Genomic DNA, 7,352 nt, shown 5'->3' on the forward strand with positions numbered 1-7,352 from the left:
GGGGTTGGGGTTGTGACAATGATATCACTATTTTGTATCACCCGGGCAAGGCCAATGTGGTGGCCGATGCTTTGAGTCGCCGGGAAGAGAGTTTGGGGAGTTTGGTTTATTTACCAGCATCGGAGAGGCCTATGGCTATGGATGTTCAGGCCTTAGCCAGCCAGTTTGTGAGATTGGATCTTTCGGAGCCAGTCGGGTTCTAGCTTGCGTGGTTTCTCGGTCTTCCTTATTTGATCGTATCAGAGAGCATCAGTATGATGACCCTCATTTGCTTTTCCTCAAGGACAAGGTTCATCACGGTGATTCCAGAGATGTGACTATTGGTGATGACGGTGTATTGAGGATGGAGGGTCGGATTTGTATACCTAATGTTGACGGGCTTCGGGAGTTGATTCTGGAGAAGGCCCACAGGTCGTGGTATTCCATTCATCCAGGTGCCGCGAAGATATGTCAGGATTTGAGGTAGCACTACTGGTGGAGGCGGATGAAGAAAGACATAGTTGGATTTGTAGCTCGGTACCTTAACTGTTAGCATGTGAAGTATGAACATCAGAGACCGGGTGGGTTGCTTCAGCAGATAGAGATTCCGGAGTGGAAGTGGGAGCGGATCACCATGGACTTTGTAGTTGGGCTCCCAGCTTGGAAGGAGTTCATCCGGTATTTCATGTTTCGATACTCCGGAGGTATCACGGCGATCCGTCGCACGTATTGGATTTCAGTTCAGTCCAGTTGGAAAAGGATCTATCTCATGTTGAGGAGCCAGTGGCAATATTGGACATGCAGGTTAGGAAGTTGATGTCAAAGAACACTGCATCGGTAAAGGTTCCGTGGCAGGATCAGTCGGTCGAGGAGGCGACCTGGGAGACCGAGCAGGATATGCACAACAGTTACCCTCATCTTTTCACTACTTCAGGTATGTCTCTATGCTCGTTCGAGGACGAACGAATGTTTAAGTGTGGGAGGATATAACGCTCTGATCCCCTATTAACGGCTTTCCTCAATTTTATTTGTGCTATTTTGATTTGCCGGGATGTTCAATTTTGAGTTTCAGAGAGTTTTGGGACACTTAGTTCCTAAATGAGAACTTAAGTGATGGAAATTTGACCGCAGTCAGAACAGTATGAAGACGTCATCAAAATGGAAATCCAATGGTTCTATTAGATCCATTGGGTGACTTCGAGCTTAGGGGAGTGATCGGATTGTATTTTGGAGATCCGTAGCTAATTTAGGCTTGAAATGCCGAAAGGTCGAATTTTGAAGTTTCCGGTTCGATAGTGAGATTTTGATCTGAGGGTCAGAATGGAATTCCGGAAGATGGAGTAGATCTGTAGTGTTGAGTGTGACGTGTGCGCAAAATTTTAGGTCAATCGGACGTGGTTTGATGGACTTTTTGATTGAAAGCGTATTTTTAGAGTTTTGGAATTTTTAGGTTTGAATCCGTGGTTGATTCATCATTTCTATGTTGTTTTAGGTGTTTTAAGGATTGGTATATGTTTAGACAGTGGTATTAGACTTGTTGGTGCTTTTGGTTGAGGTCCTAGGGGCCTCAGGATGATTTCAGATGGTTGACGGAAGGATTTTGGAGTTTGCAGTTACAGCTTCAGCTGCTAGTTTTCTGTCATAATCGCACCTACGAGTGTGGGACCGCAGGTGCGGCACCGCAGAAGGCTTGTGGTTTCATGAGATTCCGGATTTTGGGAAAGTGTATTAATTTTTGAGAAGTTGTATTTTATATGCCGAGCGGAACTTTAAATACTGTTTCATTTTGTTATTTTGGCTTTTAATTATTTCTTTCACAAGTTTTGTCTATTTTCCGCATTTGTTTGGCTTACCTAGTCATAGAGACTAGGTGCCGTCACGATAGTTCACAGAGGGCGAACTGGGGTCGTGACAATATCCAGATTTTGCTAGTGAACCAAGGAACACTCAGTTAGGTCTGTGTGCGGATGGCTTCACGCCTTTTTCTGTATCTGCGACACCATATTCATGTTGGCCTGTCTTTCTTACACCTTATAATCTATCACCCGAGTTGTGCATGAATAGTCCATATATATTCTTAAATTGTATTATCACCGGTCCACGTAATCCAAAAAGTTTGATTGATGTATATTCGCAACCTTTGATTGATGAGCTAAACAATTGTGGTATGATGGTGTTGAAACATATGACATATCAACCAAGCAGAATTTCAATTTGCGTGCTAATTTAATGTGGACTATTAATGATTTTCCTGTGTATGGAATGTTGTCTGGGTGGATGACTGCTGGGAAGCTAGCTTGTCCTTACTGCATGAAAAATAGTAAAGCGTTTACTTTGAAACATGGCCGAAAGCAATCATGGTTTGATTGTCATCGTCAATCTTGCCTCATGATCATGAGTTTAGAAGGATGAAAACTACATTCAAAAAGAATAAAATGGAATATATGATTCTCCACCTCCGATACTTTCAGGTGGGGAAATTTCGGAGAGGGTCCAGAACTTCAGTAAAGTTACTGAAGCTCTACCTTATAGATTCCCCGAATATGGTGTTACTCATAATTGGACGAAAAGGAGTATATTTTGGGAGTTGCCTTATTGGAAGGATAATCTTCTCCGTCACAACCTTGATGTCATGTATATTGAGAAGAATTATTTTGACAATTTGTTCAACACAGTGATGGATGTTAAAGGTAAGACAAAGGATAACCCGAAGGCTAGAATGGACTTACAAGAATATTGCAAACGACCTGAATTATACTTGCAGACAGCAAACAATAGTAAGATATTCAATCCCAAAGCAAGTTACACATTCACTTTAGAGGAAAGACGGCAAATTTGTGATTGGGTTACGAAATTGAAGATGCTTGAGCGTTATGCATCGAATCTTGGGAAAAAAGTTGATATGGAGGTACAGAAGTTGAGCCATTTGAAAAGTTACGACTGTCATGTTTTCATGGAGACCTTAGTGCCTATTGCATTTTGTGGTTTGCCTGAAAGAATCTGAAAACCCATCACAAAGATTAGTTTATTTTTCAAAGACTTGTGTTCTACCACATTAAGGGAAGAAAACCTACTCCCGACGGATCAGAACATTCGTGTAACTTCTAATAAGATGGAAAAGATATTTCCATGTGGTTTTTTGATGTGATAGAACACCTTACAATCTACCTTGTACACGAGGCACGACTTGGAGGGCATGTTGATCAATGCAGATGGATGTATCCCTTTTAGAGGTAATATTATAAGTTTTATGTAATTTTCTGTTTTATTTGAATGTTCTTGGCTAACATGACATTATGTAGGACAATTGACAAATGCAAACAATTTGTTAAGCAGAGGAATAAGATTAAAGAATCTATATGCGAAACTTATCTTGCAAAGGAAACTGCTCATTTTTGTTCTTATTATTTTGAGAGTAACGTGCCATGTTCTAGGAATAGGCCCAATAGGCACATGGTCGAATGTGTGAATGATCCATTATATCCGTCAATGTCCATATTCAATCAGTCATGCCGATGTTCTACGGATGTTAGAAAGAGAAGTTTGAGTGATATGGAGTACAAGTCAGCTACACTTCATGTGTTGCTAAATTGTCCCGAAGTTGTACTATTTCTCAAGTAAGTATTGATTACTACTAAAAATATTTGATGTGTTACAGTCACTTCATGGGTCAATTTGGCCATGATGCTGTATATACGAGATTTGATACGTGGTTCAAACAATTTGTAAGTTTATCCTGATAATGTTCTAACACTATGTAGGTAAATAATATTTATAAGTTATGCTAACTTATGAATTTTTTTAACACTATATAGGTAAATGATCCAAATAATGGTGTAAATCAATTTTTGATAGATATATCTTGGGGACCTGGGCTTCAGGTCACAACAATGTCTAAGTACGTAGTGAATGGTTATAAGTTCCATACAGAGGATTGCTCTCAAAATAAAAATAGCAACAACAGCGAGGTGTGGGTTCAAGGTGGTGATGGCAACCAGGTTGGAGATATTAATTACTATGGTGTGCTCAAAGAAATAATAGAACTAGAATATACAGGTTGGCCATATAAGAAATTGATACTCTTTAGATGCAAGTAGTTTGACCCAAATCCAACAAGAGGTACAAGAGTACACAACCAATATAATATAATTGAGGTTAATCATACGAGGGAGTATGATCGCTATAATCCTTTCATAATTGTACATAATGTTATGCAAGGGTATTATGCTCCTTATCCATTGCGGCGGGATAAGTCCGATTGGTGGGTTGTAATAAAAACTAAGCCTGTAGGTAGGGTGGACGTCGAGAATGTGTTAGATGTTGCATATCAAAACGATATCTCCAATGTTCACCAAATAGTGGATGATCAGCTAGAAAATGATTAGGAACATCCTGAACCATATTGAAAGAAGTTGATATAAATAAAGTAACAATTATAGAAAATGAGGACGAAGAATCAATTGATGAAGCTCAAACAAGTGAGGACGAAGAATTCTCGGACGAGGAACAATACGTCGATGAGCTTTAAAAAGTTGGTTTTTTAAATAATTCTCGTTTTATAGCTAGTTTCTTATACGTTTCAATCTAAATATGTATTATATTATGCAGATGGCAGGCAAGGGTCAAGGTAACAATGACCCTAATGGTTCTCGGGGTTGAGAAAAGGCTAGGAAGGGAAAGAGGAGGGTAGAAAATAATACTCCATCTTTTCCACCCTCTTCAGAGATGTCTATGCCCATGTCTTATCCTCCACCCCATGTCTATACTGAGCTGCCATAGCATCACGATCCCTACACCTTCATGCAGACACTAGGCCTTTTATCACAAGGCTATAGGACTATACGTCCGACATACAGTCCAACTGCCTCACAACCATGTGGATCACAGCTATTTGCATCGCATGGATCACATCCATCCATGTCACAACCACATGGATCACAGCCACTCGGGTCACAACCATCAGTATCACAGCCACTTGGGGTCCATCCAGCTATGTCGCAGTCACAGGGATTGCAACCATCTTCATCAGGGACTCCATCTATTTCAGGCCTTCACCTGCGAGGTAGTAGCTCTGAGCCCCCTATGCCGTCCATACATGCCTCTGATATACATGCTTCGGACGATGATGCTGATGATGACGAGGAGGTGCATTATGATCAATATGGCAGGATCATCATAGTCCCTGAGGGTGATGGGTAAGAGTTATTTGTTATTTTTGCGTTTATTGTTTTGTAAAGTTTTTAATAAGATATTAATGTATTTTTATTGTTAAATTGCAGGTTCATCCTGAGTAATAAGACTACGGGGATAATCACCAAAGCCATCAGAAAGCTTTATGATAGCCATTATGTGACTTGGACTGATTTCCCCTTCTCGCTGAAGGAGTAAATTTTCAATTAATTTAAGGTATAAATATTCTTTTAAGCAGTTTAATAATTTATATTTATGATATTTTCATATAATATTTAACTTTTGAAATACAGAGCAAGTGTGTATGGGAACACCGCTATAGCGCGGAAGTAGCTGCAAATTTTTATCCCAAAGCTCGCAAGTGATTGTCGCATACTTTCTCTGAAGCTAGAAAGAAGAACAAGAAGTCTGACTGGTTACTTCAAAATTTATGGGATGATTTGCAACGGCAATGGCTTACCGCAAAGTTCTTAGAGAAGAGTGAAAAAGGAAAGAAAGCTCGCGCATCTGAGAAGGGAGGCTCCTTGCACACTGGAGGTGTGATCAGCCTAGTGACAATAAAAAGAAGATTGGTACATAATTGCTTAAATAATTTTAATTTCAAAGTATATCTATTCTGTTTATTAACTGAATTAATTTGTTTTCAGGAAAAGAAGTTGGGGCGTCCGATGAACCATGATGAGTTATTCCAGAAGACGCATATTGTAAATAAGAAGAAAGAGACGGATCAAGAAAGGTGGGTCGAGGACCGGGCCTCGACTGTATATGTAAGCTTTCACTTTTCATTAAGTATTTTAATTTACTTTTATACAAATTTTGAAATACTAATTCAATTTAAATTTTCGTATAGGGTCGCTACCAAACTAACATGGAGGAATTCATCCGCACTCAACCAGCTGGTGAATCGGGTGAGGCAACCCAACCTTCGGACGAGGATACTGAAAGAAAATGGATGGAGTCTGCTGGTGGTCCAAGATGGGGGAAGGTATACGGGCTTCCTACTAAAAAGGTCCATCGCTATAAGTGTGGAATGCAAGGAATAGGGACTTCCTCGCAAGGCGAGCAACTTAATGGGGAGAGCCTCTTCGTTGTGCAGGAGACTGTGACAAAGCTCACATCCGAGCTAGAAGTGGCCAAGGAAAGAGAAAGGGTTAGAGATGCTCTATTCCTTAGCATGCAAGCTTAGATCAGAACTCTCCTATCTACTGGAGCTTTTCCGTTGCCCCGGTCTCGTGAATCATCGCCAGAGGCTCAACCTACACGTGATCGTTTCCCCCATTCTCCCCGTGATCGTTCCTTCCGTCCTCCCCATAATCGTTCCTCCCGTCCTCCCAGTGATCGTTCTTCCCGTCCTCCACAAGACCCTTCTCGATACCGTCTTATAGATGAAAGTTTATCAGACGGTGATGACGATGTTGTATAAAATACTCCTTGACTTTTATATATTTTGAACTAGACAAATAGAACCCGTTTTGAACTAGTTGTAATAAGTTTTAACTTGGTTTTGAATTTTTTAGTTCTAGTGAACTTTAATTTGTTGGTTTTAATATATTTATTGAATTGTGATGTTGTTGTTGTTATGTTGTTGTTGTTATTGTTGTTGTTGTTGTTGTTGTTGTTGTTGTTGTTGTTGTTGTTGTTGTTGTTGTTGTTGTTGTTGTTGTTGTTGTTGTTGTTATTTAGAGATTTTGGTATGCTGGCAGGTTGTGTAGCTGCCAAAACAGACATTTTATGCCAAAATTAAAACCTAGAAAATCGACCAAAGTTGGTCGGATTCTAATTAAAAAAATATTTTTTGTTGATTAGCGCCTAAGGTTGGTCGCTTAAGTTTAAAAAAAATAAAAAACAAAAAATTACCGACCAAAGTTGGTCGGTTAATGAACAAGGATTACCCAAATTTCAACTTTACCGACCAACTTTGGTCGGTATGGTTAAATTTTATTTTTTTAAAAGAAATATATATTTTATTTTACCGAGCAACTTTGGTCGCTAATTTTTAAATTTTAATAATTAATAAAATAACGTAATTTAAATACACCGACCAACTTTGGTCGGTAAAATTAAATTATTAAAATATGTTATTGATCAAAGTTGGTCGGTATGTGCTTTAAATTGTACAGTTGGTCCTTTTACCTTTGCGAGCAACCTTGGTCGGTAATTAGCGACCAACCTTGGTCGGATAC

Source organism: Nicotiana sylvestris, chromosome 6 (assembly GCF_000393655.2).
Source record: "Nicotiana sylvestris chromosome 6, ASM39365v2, whole genome shotgun sequence".
Lineage (NCBI taxonomy): Eukaryota > Viridiplantae > Streptophyta > Magnoliopsida > Solanales > Solanaceae > Nicotiana > Nicotiana sylvestris.